The sequence below is a fragment of the Ochlerotatus camptorhynchus genome, unplaced genomic scaffold (genome assembly GCF_037179485.1).
Source record: "Ochlerotatus camptorhynchus isolate MF236.1 unplaced genomic scaffold, CSIRO-AGI_Acam_v1.1 ptg000313l, whole genome shotgun sequence".
In the NCBI taxonomy this organism is placed as follows: Eukaryota; Metazoa; Arthropoda; class Insecta; order Diptera; family Culicidae; genus Ochlerotatus; species Ochlerotatus camptorhynchus.
Window position 1 is genome coordinate 667,316 of NW_027040801.1, and position 27,170 is coordinate 694,485.

The 27,170-nt window shown below is 41.9% G+C and overlaps 1 protein-coding gene across 12 annotated transcripts in view; it reads left to right on the forward strand.

Annotated features, from left to right (window-relative positions):
- The window catches only part of mamo (maternal gene required for meiosis), a 530,597-nt gene that overhangs the window by 392,620 nt on the left and 110,807 nt on the right, over positions 1-27,170 (forward strand). The window lies entirely within an intron of this gene.

Below are 27,170 nucleotides of genomic sequence, written 5' to 3' on the forward strand. Positions count from 1 at the left end.
GTCGGCCTAAATGCCCCTAATTTGGGCCCATTGATAAATTCAGCAATCGACTACATTTTCAATAGCGACCAAAAATATTCATAAGTACCGTCCCAATGACGCGTTCATCTAGATAAAATTGATAATTAAGAGATTTTTAGCGATGGGCCCAATATTAGATCCATAGGCCAACATTAGAGCCATTTCCGCTATTTAATTTTTTTTTTTTTACTCAATATCAATTTTTCAAATAGGGGCTAAAAATTGGTTATTTATCAATTTTATCTAGATGAACGCGTCATTGGGACGGTACTAATGGATATTTTTGGTCGCTATGGAAAATTTAGTCGATTGCTGAAATTATATATGGGCCCAAATTAGGAACATTTAGGCCGACATTACATACATTTCCCCTACCTTGTTTGTTTTTCCTACTTTTTATTTTATTTTATACTTGACCAAAAAAATAATCCTGGTTGATTAATTAAGAAATTTGTTTGATTTAATCGTCCAGGTGTTGCAACTTTTTCTCGGACATCATTTCGATTAGAAGTAACGTTTTCATGCTACGATTTATTGACTAACGTCAATAACGCCATTTTGTGAACAAAATCAAGATCCAAAATGGCCGAACTTTTGCTCGCAACAAACACGATTATGCAAAGCTTCAAGCAAATCGAAGAAGGTTGAGTCAGATCGATTCGTCAAAAAAAAGTACTAGGGGGTTTGACATCTACAGCGCAATTTTAGATGCTCCAAAAATCTCACACTAGTGAATCAATCTACGAAAAATCTTCATTCATTTTTCGCATCTACTTGCATCGTGCGTCTTCTTTTTGTACGAAATCTTCAGAATCGTTATCAATCTTCTTTCTATCTTCTCAACGTGCGCGCAGCTAACCACAGCAAAACAACATTTTTCCTGCATCGTAGATGGTCACCCCCTCTGTAATACCCCACAATATGGGTATTTTTGGAATCGAGGTGGCGTGTAGGAACCGAAAATCGATGTCTGGAAGTCATTTTGGAATCCAAGATGGCGGTTTTCAATTACAGTTAAATTGGAAATTACTGTCAAATACCCCCACAATATGGGTATTTTTGGAATCGGGGTGACGTGTGGGAACCGGAAATAGATGTCTGACGCCATTTTGAAATCCAAAATAGCGGCTTCCGATTTCAGAAAAACTTGGAAATACTGTCAAATACCCCCAATATGGGTATTTTCGGTATTTTTGGAATCGGGGTGACGTGTGGGAACCGGAAATAGATGTCTGACCGCATTTTGAAATCCAAAATGGCAGCTTCCAATTTCAGACAAACTTAGAAATACCAACCGGTGGAAACTAACGATTTTAAATTGGCTCACTGCTTGACTAGCCTATTGGTCTCAAGCAAACGATTAACGTACCCCATTCTAGTCGAAATTCTAGTACTACACAATGTTTGTTTTGGTTCGCTATGAAAGTTTGACAGATAAAATGGGGGTTAGTGGATTTTCCTATGTTTCGATGGTGGCTTCCGGATATAGAAAAAAAACTTGTAAATACTGTCAAATACCCCACCATATGGGTATTTTTGGAATCGGGGTGGCGTGTAGGAGCCGGAAAACGATGTCTGACGCCATTTTGAAATCCAAGGCTTCCGTTTGTGACCGTTTGAACAACTGGTAAATTTTTTGTATAACTGGAAGTATTTTCAGAAAAAAAAAATAAAAAAAAACCGTGCTTTGGAAAGATTAAAAATTTGTTTTTAAATTTGATATTTTTTATCTTATTTTTTTTAAATAAATCACCGTTTTTGTGTGTATATTATATCTATAAAACCCTATTGATTGTTTGCAACTTTTTTTCTGCTAAAATTTCGTTACAATCAACGGGTTTCGAGCTATGATTTCTCTGAAAAATGCATGTATGAAAACATATACGCCCTTTTCAAAAGAAATATTATTGAGGCCTAAAAGTCTCTTGACCTGTGAAAAAAACATGAACATCCCATAACGAGTCATGTGCAAAGTTTCATAAAAATATTACAAGGTCGAGTCGAGCCGTTTGCTTATTTGGTAGACAATTGCTCATAATTATATATGAGTATGGGGTTGGCACCCTCTCAGACTTCAATGAAACTTTGTGGGTGTAATTATTCTGTTTACTTAAGCAAATTTTGCGTACTTATTTTCTTAAAAAATCTAGACCATCATTTGAAAAGCGCGAATCTTTTTACCCTTCTTACAAAGAAGGGTATAGATATCACTTGAAAAACCGACTATCGATCCGAGGCCCGGAGGGCCGAGTGTCATATACCATTCGACTCAGCTCGACGAGATCGGAACATGTCTGTGTGTGTGTGTATGTGTGTGTGTGTGTGTGTATGTAACGAAATGAATGCGCTCACGTTTCTCAGCAACCACTCAACCGATTTGGACAAACTCGGCGCCAAATGATAGGTCTTGGGGTCCCATTGAACGCTATTGAATGGTTTTGGAATCGGTGAACCAGTTCCGGAGATATGGCCGGAATAAGATCCGGTGAATATGGGCCTTCACGCTGGATTTAACGGAAAACGTATTAAAACCATCATGCGACACATCAAATTACTACAGAATTCAAAAATAAGATCAATGCAAGTTGTGTTAAGTGTTCCAGACCACATTGGACACACTTGGACATGTTCCGGGGAAGTTGCTTGAATATGAATTGAATTAAAACCCATTAAATCACATTAAAATATGTACGATGATAAGGTGATTGGTAGCCTCACCAAATAGACTACACCCGGATATATTCCGGGTACCCCCAGGCAGTGGCGTAGCGTCACTGGATGACACGGGGTGGGGGGCTTGGTCACTGATAATGACAATAAAATAAATAAACTTGAATAAGTAAGAAGGGTCTGATCACACCATAGGTGGATAAATTCGGGTTTTTCCAACTGTTTCCACAAAACAAAAAATAACTAAAAACTGATAAGACCTACAAAATGTTTGTGCAAAAAATGGTTTGTAGAAAATTGGGTGAGCTTTTATAAAGCTCGATTCGCTTAATAACGGGACGCGAGAAATCATTTCCATCTCGTTGTTTTGTTTTGATGAAATAAAAACAAAACCAAACATATTTGGACTGTTTTTTTATTGCACTTTCAGGAGAAAATATCAACAGTCTTACTCCGATTTGGTTTTGATGATATGACGAACTTTTTTTGAAATACCTCACATCATCTTTTGGACTCTCTGTTCGTCAACTTAAGCGGCCATTTTATTCCACCATCTCTTCATTGCTGCAGCATCCCGAATCACTTTTCCAGTCTTTTTCAGCTTCCGCTTAACAATTGCCCAATATTTCTCGATTGCGCGAAAATGAGGAGGGGAGGGGGGTTGAGGTCTTTTTCGATTAAATTAACCATGTTGTCACGGTACCACTGAAGTGTCTCTCGACTGTAGTGGTAGCCAGCCAAATCTGACCTAAACTTTACAGGGCCTTTGCCTGCTTTGATGAATGGTAGAATGCGTTTTTTCAGGCACTCTTCCTTGTAGATCTTCGAGCTTAATAGACCAGCGTTGTTTTTAAGATCTGATCTGATTTTAAAATTATGTTATTTTAATTATTAGAAATTTGAGGAAAATTTAAACAAATTTCCAATTAATTCGATATAAGCATTAAATTTAACGTAAAAAATCATCTGCTTTCTAAAAAAGAGATTTGTAAAAGCAGAATTTTTTAAATTATTGTCCTGGAAAACCGAGAGAAAACTGCAATTTTGAAATGGAAATACAATTCCTACCGTGCTACACTGAAAAAAAAATATTTAAAATTCTAAATTGATTTTCCTCAAATACTCCAGTTTTTAAAAACTGATTTTGGTTCTACAGAAAGACAGACCAAATTCTAGATTTACCATAAAGTAGGAAGATAAAAACCCATTCAAACAAAAGATTTGGTTGACCTTTCCTATCATGACGAGTGCACATTGGTGGTGCCTAACCCCCAAGAAATGTCAAAGTTCACGAATCCGGAGAAACTTCGCGCACCACTCTCCTAAGATATCAGGCAACACTGCCACGCAGTGCTCCCTTCAGGCCTACAACATCGCCAATAATTCGACGCTGCATTTTCAACGAAACGCACAAGCTTCTGGCGGCTCCTGCTGCTGCTGCTGCTGCATCGGTGCTCATTTATGTTTTTATTCATTTATGCGAAATCCTCGCCCTCGACATTTTTCTTCTTTCGCTTCCCTGGGGCCTAGTACGACTACAACGACGACCACGACGCAACGCGGCAGCAGCGAGTTGAATGCGCGTTTTTAGCCCTGTAATCGGACAATAATAGTTGTTTACATTGCGTCAATTTATTGCCAATTAGGAGCGCGGCGCGGGATTAGCCACTGCCGTCGCCGCCATAGCCTTTGGCACCGTGCTGTGCTTTTGAGCAGCTCGAGTGTAGGCGCTGAGACGTCTGCGCCTAGGTTGCATCCAAAATTTCCGCAAATTTCCACCAGACCTTAGAACACCGAAACTTCAAACGCGTTCCGACCGACGGCTCCAAAGGGACTAATCAACACGGCGGCATCGAACGATCGTCCTTTTCGCAATGCAGCCCCAGCGATCGTGACTAAATACAGAGCTTGGCGTGCCATTCAAATGTTACCCGGAGATCGTCGCGCGGGACAGGCATCTCACACTTGGCGCGTTAACATCTCAATAGAGCCAGCGTGGAATTCTGATTGGCAATAAGCCCGCGTGCTGCAACCCGGGCGAAGAATCTGTCACAGCATAGAGTGCAGCGTTCCCTTTTTCGAAAGATCTTCTGCGCGCCAATTTGAATATCATCTATAGAGATGTTGGCTCGAGCGCGGTCGTGATTCTGCCAAGAGAGGGGACCGGAGGTGATTGACGTGTGAATTTGGTGCCATTTTGCCATTTTGCATGCGGAGCCCATTACCCGACGATCGAGGCGCGCACCCACTTGCCTAGTTTGGAAAAATGGAACGGTTCTGTGATCATAACCTCTCCCGAATAGGATCGATGACAAATGGGGAAATATTTGTTCCAGTTTCGCTATGGCCTTTATCTACTAGACAATCCATGCAAAATCGCGTATATTTATAGGTAGCTATCAATAATGACGAGGAAACTCGCCATGCCAATCAGCGACGACGACGACCAGAGCTCACAAAAGAAAGCACACCTAATTAAGTCAGAACTTGATCGATTGATCCTCCTCAGTCAGACGAAGGGGGCTTTTCAAAAAAGAAAGAATACATACAATCAAGGTCTTCTCTTGGCTCGACGACTCGGTTACAACTAAGTAGCAACAGCTGCATCGGGGGGGAGGGGGAGTTGAAAAGCCTCCGCGCTGCATTCCCACATTTATCTTTTCCCAGCGAAGCGCGGAAAAACCTTCCCGCGAACACCGAAGTCACACGCGTAACAAAAGAAGACACCGAGATCCTGCCTGACTCCCCTCCACCGGTTAACTCCCGGCACACAAGATTCGATCATCATTATTATAATTCACAGCTCTTAACAAATGAGATCAGGGTCCATCCCTTGGCCGATCCGGAGTGGCCCTCGAAGAGAGCGCCCCGTCATTATCGAGTTTGCTGCCTCATCGCTTCCTTCCATCCATCGCGAAACCGAAAGAAAAGACGTGGTGGACACGGCGAAAGGCAAAAAAGGGATCCTCCTGCAAGAAAACAGAAGCCTGATGGGGGGAAAAATCATCATCATCATCATCATTATTATGGACGGACGGACGAACGGACACAGCTTCGGTAGCTCGATCGGTTGCCTTGTTTTTCTTTTTCGCGGTGGGATTCGCTTTAAACAAATCCAAGGATTTGCCCGCTAGGGGTGGGCACTTGATCCCGAGCAGTGTTCAAGTGTACTTGGTCAGACCAAAAGACTGGTCTTGAAAACGTTGATGGTCCCTGAACTTGCCCGTTGAAGGCTTTTTTGACTTGGAGAATGATTCCTATATCACTGAAATTTGAAGATATCTGCCATTTCTATTATGACTTAAAAGGTTTTCCTGTTTGGCTATTATTACGTTCCCGCTGAGACCTTATGCCGGCTCTCAAGTTAGTGTTCTTTGATCAGTTCTACAATTTTTAATTGAGAGCATTCCTAGCCGGTACCATTTTCGCGTTCGTATAATTGTGTGGCAAGTACAATCATACTCTACATTTCTAGACTGGACCGGGAATTGAACCCAGCCGCATCCAGCATTGTCTTGCTTTGAAGCTGCGCCTTTACCGACTGAGCTAAGGAAGGCCCATCTTTAAGGCCTTGGGTTTCTTTCGATAAACGTTTGAAAAATCTCGATGATGATCATAGAACTCCAGAACAGGTCCATTTACTTAAAAAATAATAATTAGGAACTGCACAGAAGTTTCAAGAACTTCAGAGAAGTACAAAAAGCTTCAGGTATGTTTGAAGATCTTAAAGAATGACCAGAAAACTTTGGAACACTTCGGAAAACTTTAAGGGAATTTCCATGAACATCAGAAACATTGTAAACTTAGGAACAGACCTGAGCTGAACTTTTTACCATATAATAGGTCTTGTCCATCTGAACAGCTTTGCTAAAGACGGGAACCTTCTATCTAGTCAAGATGTTAAGCTAGGGCAAATAATTAAAAATGAATGTCACACTAGCACCGCCTGGTGAGTTAATTCTGAACTAAACTCTTTACTGTGAAATAGATCTTGTCCATCTGAACAACTTTACCGATGTCGGAAACGTTCTATCTAGTCCATATTTAAAGTTAGGACAAACAATTCAAAATAAATGTCACACTAGCGCTGGCTTGTGAGTGAATTCCGAACTCAACTCTTTACAATAAAATTGGTCTTGTTCATCTGAACAACTTTACTCAAGACGGGAACCTTATATTTAGTCCATATGTTATGCTAGGGAAAGCAATTAAAAATTATTTTCACACTAGCGCCACCTGGTGACTTAATTCTGAGCTAAACACTTTACTATAAAATAGGTCTAGTTCATCTGATCAACTTGTCCAAAGACGGGAACATTCTATCTAGTCAAGATGTTAAGTTAGGGCAAACAATTCAAAGTGAATGATACACTAGCACCGCCTAGTGACTGAATTATGAACTACACTTTTTACCTTAGGATAGGTCTTGTCCATCAGAGCAACTTTACTCAAGACGGAAACCTTCTATCTAGTCCATATGTTAAGTTAGGACAAACAAAGAAACAATATTGTCACACTAGCGCCATCGGGTGACTTAATTCTGAACTAAACTCTTTAAATTATGATAAGTCTTGTCCATCTGAACAACTTTGTCGAAGACGGGAACCTTTTATCTAATCCATATGTTAAGCTAGGGCAAACAATTCAAAATGAATGTCACACTACCGCTGCCTTGTGAGTAAATTCTGAACTAAACTCTTTACTTTCGCATAAGTCTTGGCCATATGAACAACTTGGCTGAAGATGGATACCTTCTTTCTAGTCCATATATTAAGGTTTGAGCAAACAATTCAAAGTGAATGCCACACTAACACCGCCTAGTAACTCATTTCTGAACTAAAATCTTTACTTTAGGACAGGTCTTGTCCATCTGAACAACTTTACCCAAAACGGTTACCTTCTACCTAGTCCATATGTTAAGTTAGGACGAACAATGATTTTAATATGGTCACACTAGCACCACCTGGTTACTTAGTTCTGAGCCAATCTCTTTACCTTTGGATAGGTCTTCTCCTTCTGAACAACTTTACCCAAGACGGAAACCTTATATCTAGTCAAAATGTTAAGTTAGAGTAGACAATTCAAAATGATTGTCACACTAGCGCTGCCTTGCGAGTGAATTCTGAACGAAACTCTTCTCCTTAAGATAAGTCTTGTCCATCTGAACTACTTTGCTGAAGACGGAAACCATCCATATGAGCAGAATCTGTAAATAGCGTTATATCACAGACAAACAGACGTAACTCTTTGAAAAAGTTTTTCTTGAAAACATAGTATCTCAAAACATAGTATCTCAAAACATAGGACCTCAGTAACGACATCTCTCGGGCTTCTCGCGGAAAACAAGCTTGCTTGCTAACTCGCAAACAATATTGCATAAAACTTCTATAGAATGTATAGAAACGTCAAAGTGATCCGATTCCAGCGCTGCTGCGAGTAGTTTGCGGAACTGATCATATTCAAATCAACCGTTAAATGCGTGAACGAAGATACACAATGAAGAGTTACGTCTGTTTGTCTGTGGTTATATAATGTGTATTTAAGATGGCGCAACTGGATCATTTTCGGACGGACATGAATGCATCGCGGAGATGTAAAATGTCCTTAATAAACAAACAAACAAACAAACAAACATCATTTTCGGTTTAGCGCCATCTGGTGAGCAAATTCTGCCATACACTATCCATAGTTTAGAGGACGTTGTATTCTTGAATATGTTTACAGAAAGCAGAAGCATCCTAATAATGGATATATTTTTACGTTGACCCCTCCCTATGATACTTTTAGGTACTGTAAGCTTTGCTTTACACAACATTTGAAATGTTTCAACGGTGGTGGAGCTAATTATATTAATCGCATCCTTATCTACCTTTTCCTTCATCCCTTCCCTACCTATTAATAGATTTCAGCTCGTAACTTCGAGTAAAACTCGACTATTCGAACCCCTCTTGCACTAACTCTAGTGTTAAGAAACATTGTAAAAACTAAAATGAATTTCGGCTCCGTAAAACTTCCGCGTTTGAGCCTTCTTTGAGATATAACCATTTGCATTCGGAGTCAAATTGACCCCAAGGTACAGACACCATAAGTTTTTTTTTTGCAAGGATTCCAGGAAAATTTCCAGCAGAGACGCTTTCAGGGCAGTTCAATTGACTTTAGGAAAATTGCAGGAATTCCATAGAAGTTGCTTAATTCCAAGGAAGCTTTAAGGTCATTGGGGAGGTTAAGTGAGAACCCCAGGATAGTTCCATGACTATCAGATAACCAATTTGGGAACTTCTGAGAAATTCCAAGAGCGTCCGATAAATTTCAAGAACCTAGGGATAGTTTTATTTATTTCAAGAAAACAGCGGAAACCTTCAAGAATTTTAGAAAAGTTACGGGGAGTTCAGAGCTATTAAGAACAGTTAAATTAATTTCTGGATAGTTCCAGGAACATTATCAGGAGAACTGTGAGAACTTCAGGAACTTTCAAGATACTCCGGAAAATACGAAGAGGTTCCGAGAGTTTCTTGGATGTTTCTTGGACAGACTACTTGAAAAGTGTCGTGCTCTTTTAAGCTGCAAGTACTTCAAGACGGTTCTATAAGAATCCAGAAAACTGCAGTAGCTTTTAAAAAGATCTGAGAACTTACAGAACATCATGAAAACTTTCTGAAATGACCGGAGAGCTTGACAAAAAAATTAAATGTTTTTAAAGAAGCTCAGGGAAGCTAGGTTTAGAAATCTGCAGAGATGCTAAGAGGTCTTAAGGGCAATTCCAAAAACTGCAGGGATATTTCGAAAATTATAGGAAAGTCCAGACTTTTCGGGAAGTTCAGTTACGTAGTAAGGTTAAGTTCTGATAAATAAGGACAATTCCAAGAATTTCAGGAATATTTACAGATCCGTTAAGAAGTTCCGGAAATTTCAGGGAAGTCTAGAAAAACTCTGAAAGTTTTAGAAATCTTTTGGAATTGTTCAGGAACTTCAGGAAAGTCCATAGAACTCCCGGGATGTTTAAATATTTTTCGGACATTTATATTTATTTCAGCACTTCAGAAGACTTGCGTGAACTTCATGCCAAGAACACATAATCTCAAAGCAGTTCAATTAACTTCAAAACTCTTTGATCACGCCTTCCCTCGGAAGGGAAGTAAAGCCGTTGGTCCCCGGTTCATGAGTTGATGGGTTGATAGATACCCAAGAAACATTTCTGATTTTATGAAGGTTCCGTAGACCATGATTTAGACTTGTAGAATGCTATAAAACCTTGATAAAACATGCTATGTTGCTTGGGTAGGGACCAGGTGTGGGAGCTGCCTTCCTGACGTCGGTAGCATTGATACTCAGCACGGAAAACAAGATCGACGGAAAACAAATCAAGGAAAAAAATTAACTTCAATTTAATAACAGAACTTTCATATAATTTCTGAGAAACTTAGGAAATATTCCCCAGCTTAAGCAAAGCTCCGAGAGTTTAAGGAAAATTGGGAAATCTTCAGGAATGCGTCATGAACTTCGCCCAAGTAACATTGTCCGTTTCATGTCCAAATCATGGTCTACAGAACCCTCATAAAACCAAAATTGAAAAGTTCCGGGCATATGCGAAAAAAATAAACTTTCGAACTTCTCAGATTTGTATGAAATTTTGTGAAATTGTTTGTACATTTTTTGTATATTTTTCCCAGAAAAACATTACTTTTCGTAACAACATTGTCTGAGACGTCATTTCGATCAGAAAAGCTGTTTTCGTGCTACAATTTTTTGAAGACTCAAAATGGCAGAATTTTAGAACAAAATTCGAACCATTGGCAATAGCAAACAATTATGCAAAGTATCAATGCATATCTGAGAAGGTGGAGTTTTTCCGCTTCGTCATTTGGCGTGGAACTGCTTATTATAGTCGTTCGACTGAATGTACATTTGACCGAAAGAAAATCGAGTCCAACACAACACCAACATGACCACCCCTAGAGCTTGCTCCCTATCCACCGGCCCCGCCATCAGAGAAATTAATATTGAAATTATTTTTCACTTTATTCCGCTCCGTTCCTATCGCATCAATTTTCCCACATGAGTCCGCGCAAACACAGATAACAAGTGCACGGTGGACTCTGCTTTTGTGTAGTCTTGTGAGGAAACAAGATTACAACAGTCAAAGATTCTTCCTCCCAGGACGGACATACGCAGCCCAAGTCCCACATTGCATAGAGACATTTGCTACGGCTTAGGGTGCGATCGTTTGGAACGCATTGAAACCGTCTTAAGAATGAGGTGCTCGAGCGCATCCTCGCCATCACCGGGTCCGCCGGTGTTCAGAGCGTTAATGCACAAAATTGATAATAAATGTCTATAATTATTGCATTTCTTCGGCGGTGGCGGCGGCGGGTTGGTTCTGCTCGGGAGAGCTTCCGAGCTTTTCCTCGCAGAAGACGACGACGACGACGACGATGATGACAGTCCATTTGTGCACGGGGACAGAAGTACCTAGTAGTGGTACGAGCGGCGCACATGTGTCGATGAGATGAGATTGAAGGGGAGCAACAAAAAAAAACAAGCAAAGCGAAAGATGCGCGCGGTCTTTAATGAAATCGTAATTTGTATAACAAAGTTGTTATTAAAGTAAATTGCATGTGGGTTCGTCGCCGATGCGGCAGTTGGAGTCCTTCTTGGTTGGAGTTGCAACATGTTGTTCGGATTGAGCGAAACGTTTTTCTACGATTAAATTCTCCTCAGAATTCCATTTTGAAATATTCCGGTCTTAGCATTCTCATTGAATTCCTTTAGAAGTTCTTGTAATTTTAAGAAAGACGAGTCTGAAATTGCACTTTGTATTTTACAGGCAACATATTTTCGCTATAATCATTGCACGGTTTCATCATCGCGATTAAATGTATTGAGAGTTGTTTTTACAAACTAAGGGATTTTGGAGAAACAGATAGTTAGGTCGAGACAGCTTAAAAGATGTGCAATATTTGTACGCTGGTAAAATCGTCAGTCGTAGTTTACTTTGTGAAGTAAGGAGCATGGTAGCCCAGAAATGTGAAAGTTTTGTGGATTTTTTCCCCGTCTCACATGAGGACCAGTTCCTATAATACTAAGGAGACTTATAGTAACAATTAGAGGTGGGCAAAATAGCTCATCTGGCTGAGTGGATCAGCCCTCCAGCTCATTAAAGGGAGTCGATTCTTTCAAACAGCTCTTTAGCTGACCTTGAAATTATAGACATTTTGACACAAATTCAAAATCAGAAAATAAATACGGGGTTTTAGTGACCATAAACCAATCGAGCTACTGAACAACTGAACAACCGTAAACCAAAATGTCATCAGTAAAAGCAAAAAAATGTATGCGAGAGAGCTACACCTACACGGAGAACCAAAACTACCCAACGGTTAAGTTCTTTGAACTTACTTTTGAGTTGATGCCTCTCACTTGCTCTCTTGTTGTTGTCAAAAACAAAAAGAGCAAAACAACTCAAAAATGAGTTGTATTCACCCAACTAGACAGTTCCGTGCGCCAAGTTAAAATTGAGTAAGTTGTGTAAAACTCAATTTTGAGTAGTTTGAACTTGACGTTGAGTGAAAACAACTCAAAAGTAAGTAATCCTGTTTACATGCGAGTGAATGACAACAACTCAAAATTGAGTAGGCCCTATAACTCTAGATTGAGTTGACGCACAGAACTGCCAACCTGGGTAAAAAGAACCCAAAATTAGATACTTTTTTCTTTCCGTGCATGTCATACGCGATAATATGGCTACATCTGACTACATACAGATTTTAGTTCTGATGTTAATTCTTCAGCAGATTTTCTCTCACTATTCTCGGCCACAGCTCCAGATCATCAGCTCAGATCTAGAGATGGGCTCCCAAGCTATTCTATAGACCCGATTCATTAAAGTCAGCTGATGACCCGTGGTTCATTTTTAGGAAGCGCAGCTCATCAGCTTACTGATACTTCTCTCCCTCTCGTACATTCGCAAAATCTCGCCTCGCTCAGGACGGAGTCCACCTTGATTCTCCAGCACAATTTCTCTCACTATTCTCGGCTTCAGCTCCAGATCATCAGCTTAGATCCGGATCTGGAGCTGAATTGTGAAGTTCGAGAGAAAAAAGATCCGAAGAGCTGGACGGGATCGAGAGCTGTCATGTCAGTAAATCATTCGAGCCGATGATTCGGATCCGGAGCTGAGCTGATAAGCTGGATAATGATGGGTGGAGAGGTAAGGGCACATATGCATTGGATAGCCAGTAGAAATTTAAGATCGTGTAATCGTAGGCACATTTTGAATTACGCGGGCATCTTGGTTTACGCGGTGACTGTTCAATGCGTGCTTTATTTGAAAAATTCCGCTATAAGTGACGGATTGATTGGTTTAGATTTGTGATAACAGTGTGCTGATGAGCTGCGGTTTCTAAAAAAAATGAACCGCGGGTCATCGGCTTACTTTAGTGAATCGGGTCTTTAGAACAGCTCGGGAGCGGATCGCCCATCTCTAGCAACCATGCTAATAGCCGGAAAGCTAAAGGTGGAGGTGTTTTAGTGGCTACCGCTAAAGCAACCGATGAAGGTATTGTGTTTTGGTGACTTCAATCTCCCGGGGATTTCTTTAAAAAAAATCGCAACGGCTTTCTCTATCCTGATATGGATCACTGTCATCCATTCCAACACTTTTGGACAATTACAGCTCAGCCACTCTTTCTCAAATCAATCATGTTATTAACCAGAACAACCGCAGTTTGGATCTTTGTTTAGTAACCGCCCAGGACATAGCTCCTTTCTTATGCGAGGCGCCCACTCCTCTGGTGAGACTGGATCGGCACTACCCGCCGCTACTGGTGACGTTAAGTACGTAGAATCGCCGAGTTACTCTCCAGTTTAGATTAGGACGACTTATTGGACACGGTTGACATTGAGTCCGCCGCTCAAACTATTTCCAATGTCTTGGCATATGTCATTGACAGACACGTTCCGAAAAAGATTCATCATCATACGACCCATCCACCATGGCATACAAGCGAATTTTGTCGACTGAAATCCAGAAAAAGAGCCGCTCTTAGGAAATTCACCAAGCACCGCACACTATCCCTTCAACGTCACTATGTCAGGACGTGGATTGCAGAGAAAGCCTAAGTCACGTCCCAAGCAGTTTTGAAAGTTTGTCAACGAACAAAGTCATGAAGCTGGTCTGCCGTCTTCACGGACGAGAGACTGAGTGACGACCATGCCCGACTGGTTGCCAGTTACGTACCACTCTCTGGCCAAACCATGAGCAGAATTGATATTAATCCCGAGATGTTTTCCAGGGCTTCCTCGAAACTCAAGTCGTTGTACAATCCAGGTCCTAACGGAATTCCATCGGCGTTCCTCAAAACGCACTTGGGACAGTTTGTTGTCTCCACTGCTGCACGTATCCACGGCTGCCTTTAGCTATGGTTTCAGTCGTACCTCACCAATCGCTATCTTACTGTTGTCATTGGTGATCACCAGTCCCGTATGTTCGCTGTCCCGTCCGGCATACCCCAGGGTAGTCACCAGGGACCGCTGATTTTCAACGACGTGAATCTGGTAATTGAGGGACCACAATTAACTTACGCAGATGACCTTAAACTCTTCCTTCGAGTTCCCTCAATTGAAGACTGTTGCTTCCTTCAACGTCAGTTGAATGCTTTTGGTGATTGGTGTATTATGAATCATATGGAGGTTAAATGCTCGCAAGAAAGAGACTATTATGTTCAAATATGTTTTGTTATGCACTGAAATTGAGCGCGTCAGCCAAATTAAGGACCTAGGTGTGATTCTGGATACACAACTCTCTTTCAAGCAGCACATCTCGTATGCCGTCGATAAAGTTTCCAGAATTGTAGGGTTTATCTTTAGGGTTGCCAAAGACTTCACGGATATCTACTGCCTTAAATCTTTGTACTGCTCCTTGACTCGCTCCATATTAGAATACTGCTCGGTTGTCTGGACTCTTCACTACAACAACGGTATCAAAAGAGTTGAGTCTGTTCAGCGACGGTTCCTGAGATATGCGCTACGTAAACTGCCGTGAACGGATCCCTTCCGATTGCCTAGATACAAAAGTCGTTTGCAACTGATCCATCGGTCCGAAGAGATACAGCAAGGGCATTGCTAATTGCAGATATTTTGCCAGGACGCACCGATTGCCCTGTTCTCCTTGAGCAAGTTGACTTCAATGTTCAACCCAGAGCCCTACGGAATAATTCAATTCTGCGCCTGCCCATACAGCGAACTAATTATAGCATGTTCAGCGCAATCGGTAGTTTACAGAGACTCTTCTATAGGGTTTCCGCGTTATTTGACTTTGACCTGACTCGCCGGAGGATTAGTTCTTTTTTTTCTAGATTAGTTTAGTTTGTCTAGCAATGTTCCTTTTTTTACGAGATGACTATTTACTTATTGATGTTTAATTTTAGTACTTTTCGTGTTCAGTTTAGGTTACATCATTGGAGCCAATAACGTCTGTTGATGTTTAGTCATAAATAAATAAATCGCTTGATTATCGTGTGCTTTGTGAAACTTAACATCGTCCGTCACCGGGCCGTTTTTGAATGGTTGCAATTAAAACGCGATCGTGACTTGTATGATGTGATATGAGAGGCTTGGTGGCCTTAGAGCGACCATTTTTGCTTACTGGGTAGAACATCATAAGTTTAATCTCAAGCCCCTCCACATTCAAGATTCGTTAATCCCTTTATTTGTTAATGGTAATATATTGTTCCTTCGCGTTATAGGATCATTCAGCTTATCGTTTACCAAAACGAATCCTTCTGCAAAACCAACCAAAGCGAGTGTAACGTAAACACATTCCTACCCATTCCCTGCGTTCGGGAGCGGCCAGCGCTGGTATTGCCTAGTTTGAGATCACCAGTTTTTACACATTGAGGATGATTGCTAGTCCCAAGCATCATCTATTGGTTCTCTGTGTAATTACAGCTGATCTGGCAATAAGAGAGTAGCATCCGCATCCCAAAACAAAGTTTGGGATTTTTTTCTTTTTTCTTTAGTCATGAGTTTTTAGACCTAAAAAGAAGTTCGAAATCATCAAAATTCTCGCAACTATGAAGCTTTGCAAAAGTTAAACGCCCTTGAATCTCGAGGAATGTTCACAGTCCGGAATAATTAAAAATAAACAACCATGATTTTAGCTCGAAACACAAACCCTTTCAAATGTTATTAAACTATTGTTAAAAAAGTTGAGGGTTGTGTCCAAAGCACGACCGCATTGTTGACGTAGAACTACGAGATATGTAATGAACAAATAAATGGTTTAGAAATTGAATTGAAAATTCGAAACCCTTGATATTTTTCACGGATGTCCCTTGGAACTTTCATTAGAATTCACTTGAAATTATATTTCTAGTTCCCTCAGAATTCAATACTCAATACTTATAAGAACTCTCTTTACATTCTTCTCGGAATTTATGTACAATTCTCATTAGAAATTAATCTGTAATTCTCTTTACAATCGTCATGGAATTTCACACAGAACCACCTGACAATTCTACTTTGAACTTAAAAAAATGACTTGACGTTGTTGTCAAAACTCTATAAAATACTTCCAAAATTTCCTCTAAATTCCTTTGGAACTTTCATCAAAATTATCGAATCAGTTCTTCAAAGTGATTGTATCCGGAACATCTGGTAGTTGAGAAGATTATTATTTTCCAAAGAGAGGACGAAGCATATTTTTCCCCGTGATTTAGAATTTCCGACTTTTTCCCGATTTCCCGGTCGACTGGTCGTCCTGTGTCCAGTATACAATAGGTCTTATCCATCTGAATAACATTACTAGAGATAGCGCAATCTCCTATCTAGTCGAAACACAGAAAACGAAACTAACTCAGAGAGTGAGTAACTTTTGCTCATTCGTAAGGATACATTTCTAAAAGCGTTGGTCACTCAGCGCATGAGTAACCTACGTAAAAGTGACTCACTATCTGAATAAGATTCGTTTTCAGTGAATGTAGACTGCTTAAGCAAGCCTTTTGAATCAAATGTACCTAGCGCTGCATGGTGAGTGAATTCTGAACTAAGAGACCAATCATGCGATAGGTATTGTCCATCCGAATAACTTCACTGAATACAGAAACCTGCTTTCTAGCCGTGCTGTCAAGTTAAAACATGGAATTCGATGCAAATTGGACACTGAGCTCCAATTTTTAACCGAGATGGCAAACTAAATACATTGAAAACGAATATTACTCAGAGAATGAGCCTCTTCTACTGATTCGTATGGAGATTATTTTTTAATCGTAGCATGCGTTGAATAATTTACGCTTTAAGAAAAGTTTTCATATGAATGACTAAAAGTGACTTAAAACTGAGTAAAAGTTATTCACTCTCTGAGTTAGTTTCGTTTTCAGTGTGGAACGCAACGAACACCCCTGTTTATCACTCGGAAGTCAAACGATGACTGCAGTCAAACTTAGTAGTAGTAGTAGTAGTCAAATTACGTTTATTTCTGTTAATTATGATTTTACATTGTTTTAACATTTTGATTGATTAGCCTATCAGGCTATTCAGCTTTGTTTAATTTGTTACCCCTTGGGGGTGTGTTATGTTTGAATTGAAAAAAGTGATAACCTACCTAACTACGAGTATAACTTACCCTAACGTGCTATATCACGTATGATCTGATGAGTTGATCTCAGACAGTTGTCTCTAATCCTTTCCAGGATAAAAACTCTCCGTTCTTCTAATGTCTAATGTCCATCCAGGAGGTGGATTTCAGAATTTCTAGTTCGCGAGGGACTGTTTAGGATCATCCTAAGGATCTTGTTCAGGATCCTTCGGAGTTTGAGGTGATGGAATTTGGCGCAACTCTCCCAGATTGGCATACCGTACTCGATTACGAGAAGGATGATTTGTTTGTAGACAGCAAGCATATTTTTCAGCGACAGGGTAGACCTCCTGTTGCTGAGTGTTGATCAGGATGTTACACTTGGTTTTCGTTTTGTCAACGTACTTCCTGAAAATCAGCTTGCTGTCTAGTGTTAAGCTGAGGTAGACTACCTCTTTCGACCATTCCACCACTGTGCCGTTCAGGCAGATTTTATTATTCTCCGACGGGACAAGCCTGGGAGATTTAGAGTGTGGAAAGATGATAAGTCTCTGCCACGTTGATGCGGATCTTCCAGCTGTTGAAATATTCAGACAGGACGTCCAGGCCTCTCTGAAGTTTGGCAGTCAGAGCTCCGATGACCCAACCCTTGTAGACGATGGATGTGTCATCTGCGAACAGAGACAACGATCCACCATCAGGGAGAGCCGGCATATCGAAGGTGAACAGGTTGAATAGAATGGGGCCAAGGATGCTTCCTTGTGGAACCCCGGCACCGATGTTGAAAGTAATCGATGTGATGGTATTCAGAGAGACTCTGAAGGTCCTACCCGATAGATAGTTGTTTATTATCTTTACTAGGAAGACTGGAAGACCGTACTGCTGCAATTTGAACACCAGGCCATCATGCCAGACATTGTCGAACGCTTTTTCAACGTTTAACAACGCCATGGCAGATGTTTTTGAAACAGACTTGTTCCGTCTGAGAATGTTTGTTACTAGAGTCAGCTGGTGGACGGTCGAACGACCTTTCCGAAAACCAAACTGTTCCTCGAGCAACAAGTTGTTTTCATCGGCAGATGTTAGGAGCCGGTGGTATACTGCTCTTTCGAACAGTTTTGATAACCCTGAGAGAAGGCTGATTGGTCGATAACTCCTTCCCAGGTTTCCGGAGGGGTATGACTTTAGCTTACTTCCAAAACGAGGGGAAGTAACCAAGTCGGAGGCATAGATTAAAAATCAGTGCCAGAAGGTTGTAGAATGTGGAACTCAAGTGTTTGAGTTCCAGATTCAGGATGTTGTCGAAACCTGGAGCCTTCATGTTTTTAGATGATTTGATATAGACCAACAGTTCGTCAGTAGAAATCTCGGATTCCTCGGGAAAAATATTAGGAATCTGATGGAGGTTGGTTGCGTTTTCAGCAACCTCAGAGGGCTGACGATGTTCAGTCCGAGATTATGGGAGCTGACGAAGTGTTGACCTATCACGGCAGCCTTCTCTTCAGGAGTTATCAGATGAACCACTGGGTCACCGGGACTATCCAGTGAGGTCAGTGGTGGACTGGGTCTTGGCTTATTTTCAAGGATTTTGGTTAGTTTCCAAAAGGGTTTTGCACAATCTGGGAGAGAGCGAATCCTGTTAGCAAAGTTCTGATTTCTGATGTCCAGGATGGTGGTTTTTGTTAGGCGATTACAGTGGGTCTTCAAGCCAGGTAAGCCAGAACGCTGGTATTGCCTTCGAATGGAGTTACGGAGTCTAATGAGATTTTTGGTAGATCTGTCAAGGTTCAGAGTATTGCTCACCTGTCTGGATACTGGCACGTGTTGTTCCCTGGGTCGCGATATCGCCTCCTCGATGGAACGCAGACACCGGTCAACGTCTTCGGGCCTCTCCGGAAGGAACCGTAGTAGACAGTGGATTCGGCACAGTGTTGGAACTGATCCCAGCTGTCGCGATGGTAGGAAGCTTGGAATCGGTTGACAGATGAGCCCACATCGGCCACCACCGGTGGTCCGAACTCAGCTCCTGGTGGGTCACAGGTTGCGAATTGTTGTCTCCCATGTTGCTGACGAAGATGTCGATGGAGGAGTGTACGCCAGACCGGCTCAACCGGGTGGTAGAGTCCGGCGCTAATATGGTGTAGTGAGCCTCTTGCAGGTCGTCGTTCAGGATTGTGCCGTTTTGGTTGCGTCGACTGTTGCCTCAAGTCTGGTGTTTGGACGTTAGGTCGCCGATGATGTCTCTCCGCAGGTCTACTGCCGACCCGTCCCTGATGGTGACTTGTTTGGGACAGTAGGCCGCAATGATGGTAATAGGACCGACAGGAGTGGAGACTTCCACACCCACCGCTTCGATCATCTTCAGCTGGAAACTAGGTAGCAGTCAAACTTTCTGAGTTTCGCATACATAAGAATTTGGATTATCATTCTATTATATTCATATTCTGTATTTAGCTGATGTAGGTGAATGAATAGAAAAAATGCTACGATTTCCACGCTGCAGCGAACAAGTTCGAGGTCTACCCGTCCAAAGTGCAACGCTGAATGATTATGTGGCTTCGGCATGTGCTGTTAGAGACCAACTTTCTGGTGGCTTTGTTAGGGGTGAGCACCTTGCGGTCGAAAAAAATGTATAAGAAATTTGAATGTTTCCATATTTCTCAATTTTTAGCTATTTAAATATTCAACATTCATAATGTGTGACACACCACACAAATTTTATAAAACTGCCGAATCGATCGACATACAAATCCATCAAAATCCTTTGATTATTGACCAAGTTATTAGCATTTAAAGTCTGACCAATTTTCGTTGCACTTCCCTGGATTGGCACCCTTCCCAAAAGACGTAGTCCTACGTCAAAACAAATTAAGAGGTTGTATCCAAGACACGACCGTAGATGTGAGGTAGGATTACGTGCTCGGTATCATTATTCGGCGACTGTGATGGAATCTAATTTTGAAATCTGTGTTAGGGAATGCGGTTTTCGCAGGCAATTGGTGATAATTTTGATCACCATTGCATCAGTTGGACATGTGTGTAATTTTCAATATCAACCTATTAAAAATTGGTAAAGTGTTCATTTCAGCAGATTTGTAGACAAATTACCAATCGATTAGTTTGTTTAGAATTAAAATCCATCCGCTATAGCCAGAGTTATAACCTGACCACTTTCCGTAACGCGGTTGATTTTGGTTTTTTTTTAAATGCACCCCCAATATGTTGCCGAAAGACGTAATCCTACGTCAAAAATACAATTTCCATAAATTTCCAACAACTATTCTCTATGAAGTTCTCCAGTTTTTTTGTGAAGCTTTTCGTTATTTAAATGAAGTTCTCCGAACTTCTGTAAGATATCCTCAAAATTCTCAGAAGTTCCCAAAATTTCTGTAATATTCTCAAATTTCTATTGAATTTCCTCAACTTCTATGAAGTTCTCTGAACGTTTACGAGAAACATCAATAAATACATCCAAAGAAATTTGAAACAGAGTTGGATTCGCATGTCAAACCCGCTCAGAAATAAACCCGAATAGTCGAACAGTGGCAAACCTGATTCAAAATAGTGCTCGAATAATGAAACTGCAACTCAGCATTGTGAGGGGTGCCTTTCTGTTTTCTAGTTTCAAATTGAAACAGTCCTATAAAATATAACAGCATTGCGAACGGCCTAAGTGGTTTGGCATTTTCGCTAGGGCGGTTCAAAGGTAGGGTGGTCACAAACATGCAAAATTGAGGTATAGTGTAGAACAATTGTTTGCATGGTTTGAGGCCCTCTATCACCCTGTTTACTGTATATTCAAACAAAATTCGTCTGAAATTACATTGGGAAATGTACGGTAAAGAATATTACTCTTCTCAACAGGATGTGGAACTCCCGCCAAGATAGCAAATCTTAAACAGAGGTGGATGAATTTCAGGCGGCGATTCAATTGAAAGATTATTTTTTTCGTTACAGATATATATGACTTTGAATTTGTACGAATACATATGGGTTACACTGTAGGGAATCCAAATAATTTCTAGCGAGATTCTAGTCGTAATTCTAATCTTAGAAGAAATACCGAGAACTTTGAATACCTAACGGATTCTCGTTAATCCAAGGTAACACCTCAATAATTTTCACTACCCTACCACTTCTACCAATGAGCCTCGTACTCTGACCCCCGGAGGGTCACCTCAACAACGCTGGCTACTCGTTCCGGATTGTTTTTCGTTTCCACTAAATTGAAAATGTACACTTTAATGTTGATTTTTATGTTCGGTTTTCAAATTAAAATTATTCCCTTCGCTTGTAATTGCTTCATAAATAAATACATGGAGGTACCGTGGGGCCATCCGGGTGGGAGGTTTGCTTGATGCGTTTCGTCGTCGTCGTCGTTGCTGCAGTTAGTAGGTAAGCAGCTTAAGTAGCTGCTACGAAAATGCACTCGTAGTCATATGACGATGATGGATCGCGAGTGAGTGATCGTAAAAATTTGCTACCCTTCATCCAAAGTGCCCAGCGACCTACCGGTATTCCGTTTTATGGGAATTTCGCTTACTCATTTTATCTCTGCCCCTTCGGGACCCCATAGATAGGAGACGCGGGTGCGCTACCGTTGTTGCACTGAGTGCGGGTGGTTGTCAATACTGGGCCCCGAAGAAGTTCAAATTGAGTTTGACTTGCACCACATCATTCCCCGTTTGGATGCGCTACGCGCTTCGGTTGGTCATCAGTCGAAACATAAAATAATTTGATTTATCGCTCCCATCCACCCATCTGTTACGGGGGTGGGGCTGGGGGGGTGTAATAAGCCGAACGAGTGAATTTGATGGGGTTCCTTCGTCGACGGTGTGACTTATGGGTCATGAAACGGATTAGCTCGGGCCCCGGCGAAATGGGTGCCAATTACCCCAAGGGCTACTGAAATTGAATTTTCCCTTCTCGGCCGACCGAGGTCAGGAATTACTCATCGGATTTAAAAATTCCGCTTAGGTATTCTGCCTTCGGCGTGGGGCGATCAAAACAAGCTTATCGGAGCTTCTGAAACCGACACCACCTTTCACTGCTAACAGCCACTTTGTGTAAGATGACACTCCGGTTCCGCTTAATAAAAATTATGGTAACTTAATTTGTGACAAATTATGTCAACACATTGCCGTCATTTATATAAGGAATGAACAATAATAATCCCTTCCCCCGGAACGATGTGTTCTCGATGATGTCGAAGCTCTTGTTCGCCCCCTCGTCTCCGGCGACTCTCGCCGTGGTCGTAGTCCAGCCAACACTTTTTATTAACCTGCGCAACCTTCTCTGGCTCTGGACGAGCGAGGGCAGTCGAAAGGCAGAGGCGCAAAAACGAACACTCCTGGCCGTTCCGCTTATATGTAAACGAGGCCGGCGAGCCAAGCGAGGAATCACGGTCACCGTCGTATCAGAGAGCGAAGGAGGAGCAAAAAAAGTGCATCGTGCGCCACCAACTGATGCAGAACAGAGCAAAAATGCAAAACTAAACCCATGTATGAATTAATAAAGCAAGCAAATGAAGCTTGTGCTGGCTGCGATGCATTTGCTCTTTGTAATGTGTAGAGGCTCTTGATTTTTCTTTTTTTTTTTCATCGAAGCCATCGGAAGGATGATATGGTGGGCCTTTCATCGGCATGTCCAGTCCAGGCTGGTGGTGGTGTTTACAGGTGTGGATTATGAGCGGCACGCGATGCCACTGACTTCGGCTGCTGATGATGACCAAAATTGGCTTCAACACGTCAAAACGATGGCAACATTGTAGGTTGATCGATTGAAAATGCATTGCAGTTGCTCAAATGATTTGCTGGAGCACATGTGTTGAAAACATCAGTCCATCAAACGCAAGACTAAAAGTAAATTGGTACACCCCTCGGGCGCCGCTAGCACGCCTCTAGTGTTGGGAATCGAAAATCTTTGACAGTGGTTTGTTTACACTTCTATAGAGAACAACTGGTGCAAGTTTGATCATTTTCAATGATGGTTTTCAAATGAAAAATCCGGAGTGGGCCGGTTCCAAGCTGGCTAAAGTGCTGAAGATACCAAAAGCAACAGTTTGCGAGTGCTCAAAACCTACAAGGAAACCCTGAGTGTGGAAAGGAATCAGCGGACCTACGAAAAAACTGGAACCAATGATCGTCAGCTGCGCAGCAAGGTGTTGAGGTGCGTTAAAGCCAACCCCGGTCTTTCGATCCGAGATGTGCCCAGAAGGTACAATGCCAACTTTAAAACGGTGCGGAACATCCTTGCCAAGGAAGGATACAAGTCGTACAAAGCCAGTAAACATCCGAACCGGCACATGAAGCAGAATTCCGTTGCCAAAAAGCACGCAGGGCTCTTGTACGACCGTGTCTTGGCGGAACACAAGGGCTGCACTTTGATCGATGACGAAACATACGTCAAACTCGATTTTAAGTAGCTTCCCGGTCAAAAGTTTTACATCGCGACTGGACGTGGGGATGTGCCGGGAAGATTCAAGTTCGCGAAGAAGACCATGATTTGGCAAGCGATTTGCAGTTGTGGCCTGAAAACGGAACCATTTGTCACATCCTCGACGATGACATCCCAAGTTTACATCGAATGCCTGAAAAAGCGTGTATTGCCGTTCATCCGCAAGCATAGGGACTAAGTCATATTTTGATTTGATTTGGCCAGCTGCCACTGCTCCAAGGTGCTTCTGGAGTGGTAAGCTGCCAACAAGATCGATTTTGTCCCCAAGCTAATGAATCCTCCGAATTGCCCGGAGCTTCGACCAATCGATAAATACTGGGCAATTTCCAAGCAGCGACTTCGACGAACCGGTGGGGCAGTCAAGGGCATTCAGCAAATGCGGACAAAATGGAAGAAATGAGCTGATTCCGTGTCCATTTCCACCGTGCGGGCGCTGATGGGCTCCATGTTGCATGGTTGGTTGGAGATGTCCGTCGCTTTTCCACCATACTCTTAAGACCCACCCACATTTGATCCGGATCTGACGCATGGCGGCAAAGTGACAGCTAAATCTATTGTCTAACTGTCAAATTTACGTCAACGCAACGTAAACGGATCTAATGTGAATGGCCATTAACGTTAGCATAAACAAAATGGACTTTTTTCGGATGGTGATGGTGATACCTTCCCGTGGAAGGTAATTATTTAAACTTATTTGCAAAAAAAAATTCTACGCCCTTGCGAGCGGCCTTCCGGCACTGAACCAGAACATTCGCCATGGCGGACGAAAACATGCGTGTAGGCATGTTTTTGAGTTCTTTTTTCGTTTTATTTTTCAATTCCTCCTCAGTTTTCGCGACAAAATTGTTGGAGTAGATCTTACGCTTCAGGTTGGCCCAGAAATTCTCGATGGGACGCAGCTGGGGGACGTTGGGTGGGTTCGCCGACTTGGATACCACATCGATATTCAGCCGCTCCATCTCCTCCAACGATCGCTTCGAGTAGTGAGCCGACGCCAGAACACCGCGTCTTCGCCCTTATGGTATTTCTTGATGAACGACGCCACTTCCGGCAGGCATTTCGTACTATAAATTTCCCAGTTCACGGCCAGTTCGGAGCGAAAGAAGAGCGGCTTTGACATCCCCTTCTCGCTGATTGTCAACCACAGCAGCCGCTTCTTGGGGAACTTGGTGTGTGAAATGAACTTCACCTCGGAGCTCACTTCCTTCGTGGGGGAAGTCAAATACGAAGTGCCCTGCCAGTCGTTGCCATCCAGGGTGAGATAGCAGCGATGTAGCCACTTTTCCCTCGGGCTTCCTCTTCAACATCCTTTGGAGCTTCTTGTCGCTCAAGGTCGGCGGCCGTCCAGAACCGGGCTTTCTTTCGATGCTCTGATTGTTGTCTAATAGTGCCAAGAAGTTGTAGATGCCGGAACGGGCGTATCCGGCTTCCACAAAATGCCGCACGATGTCCGTTTTCGACGCGGTGGGGAGCCGTTCTTTGAACGCGCACACTTCTGAACGGAGTTGCTTCACTGTTTTTGCCATCACGGTTAGAGTTCGAGTGATAGAGCTGTCAAATTTTGTCTGCTGACTCATGGGCTACTATGGTTGATGCTGCATGGGTAGTTTCGTCAGTGCGGGTGAAGGTAAACCCATGAAAAATCGACAATTTTTGTCCATTTTTTTAAAAGCAAACGTTACAGCTTGTTTCTTGTTGAACAGCTCGTACTTTGATTCATCCGACCAGACAACATGTTTCTAGAACTCCAACGGCTTGTTAATGTGATTCCTTGCGAAGATTAGCCGTTGGATTTGCTGATAAATGAAATCGATCTGAAATCGACAGATTTAGCCTTTCTTTCACTGCGCGGATGGTGATGCGTGGATCTTTTTCAATCTCACGGATTATCGTTTTTGTCCTCTTCCAGATTGATCAGCAACACTTCCATGCAATTGATACTCCAAATAGATCTTCTGAACTGCACCACGGCTTATCGCATGCTTTTCGGCTATTTCGCGTTGCGATTCGTTTCCTGCAGATACATTTTCTTTCCGTCCATTTTTGCTGCTGCTGTGTTCCAGTGGGTAAATTTTAACACAAAATTTGACACTTTGAAAACCCCTCTGTTATTGATCGACCAGTTTTCGAGAAGGTGTGCGTCAAAATTGATTCCTTAGCAAGTTTATTTGAAAATTTTCCATCTGTAAAATTTAACTGAAAATTCCAAGGAGTAAGTCACTCAGCACAGTGTGCCGAAAGTAGATTCGGCACAGCTTGGGCACACCTTCGGCATGATCTAGTAGGCATTGGATTGTTCATTAAATAAAATGGGAGCACTGCTGGGCAGCTGTCATTGCAGTTGTTCACAACATTACGTGCTGTTTGACTGTGTATTTCAGAAACATACTCTAATTGAATATACTAAAAGAACTCAGACCAGTAATTTACTGCCAGGTTCACATTCATATTCGAAATGTAGGCTTCCGGGGGGTGTCAATTACTATCGATGCCGGTCACAAGTCTTTCAGCTACTACGCAAATGGAGTGTACTACGAACCGGAATGGAAGAACAATTTGGATGAGGTTGGATCATGCTGTGGTGGCGGTGGGATACGGAAAACTCAAAGGAGAATATTGCTAGCTAGTCAAGAACTACTGGGACAACAATGGATATGCTTTGATGGCGGTGAAGGGTAATAACTGTGGCCTTACAACCGATGCGACGTATTTAAATTTGAAGTGAGATTTATGTTTGCGAAATCTGTTTGCATAGCAAAGGAGAATGTCGATGAAGAGAATCGATCAAAGCAGATAGGGACATTTGAAATGTTCATCGAGAAATGATTGGGCCCATCGATAAAAATCTCATGTTCTTATATTTGTCTTGGAACAATGCGGCATCTGAAAAATACAATTGGATATTTTTGGGTTCTATTGAAAAATGTCAAAGAATGCATTCCTTTGAAATTTATGTATGGACCTAATATCGGTTGATGCATATATTATGTCACGCTCTATGGGGGGGTCTAAGATTTTGAGACAAGCAATGCATTAAGTATAGGAAAAACGTCACGATAGGGGGGGGGGGGTAAATTTCTCCTCGATTTAGCGTGACATAATTAATGCATGGGCTCAATATTAGGGACACTGAGGCTGACATTAAGGACGTTAAACCTATGTAATATGGTTGTTCCGGGTCTTCTAAAGGACCGTCCTGACACCTTCCGAGTGCATAATCAAGTTACAACCTCAAATAATTCTTATGTCACAGCTATGGGGCCATTCAATAATTACGTAAGCGCTTAGGGGCGAGGGGGTGTTAGAAATTTTCATACGTTTTCTTATACGGGAGGGAGGGGGTTTCAGAAATATCTTTCGTAAACATGAACAAGTCATATACAGACCATTCAAAGATTAGGAAGGGTATTCTAAACCTCTTCAAAGCCTTGATAAAACCAAAATGTGTCTA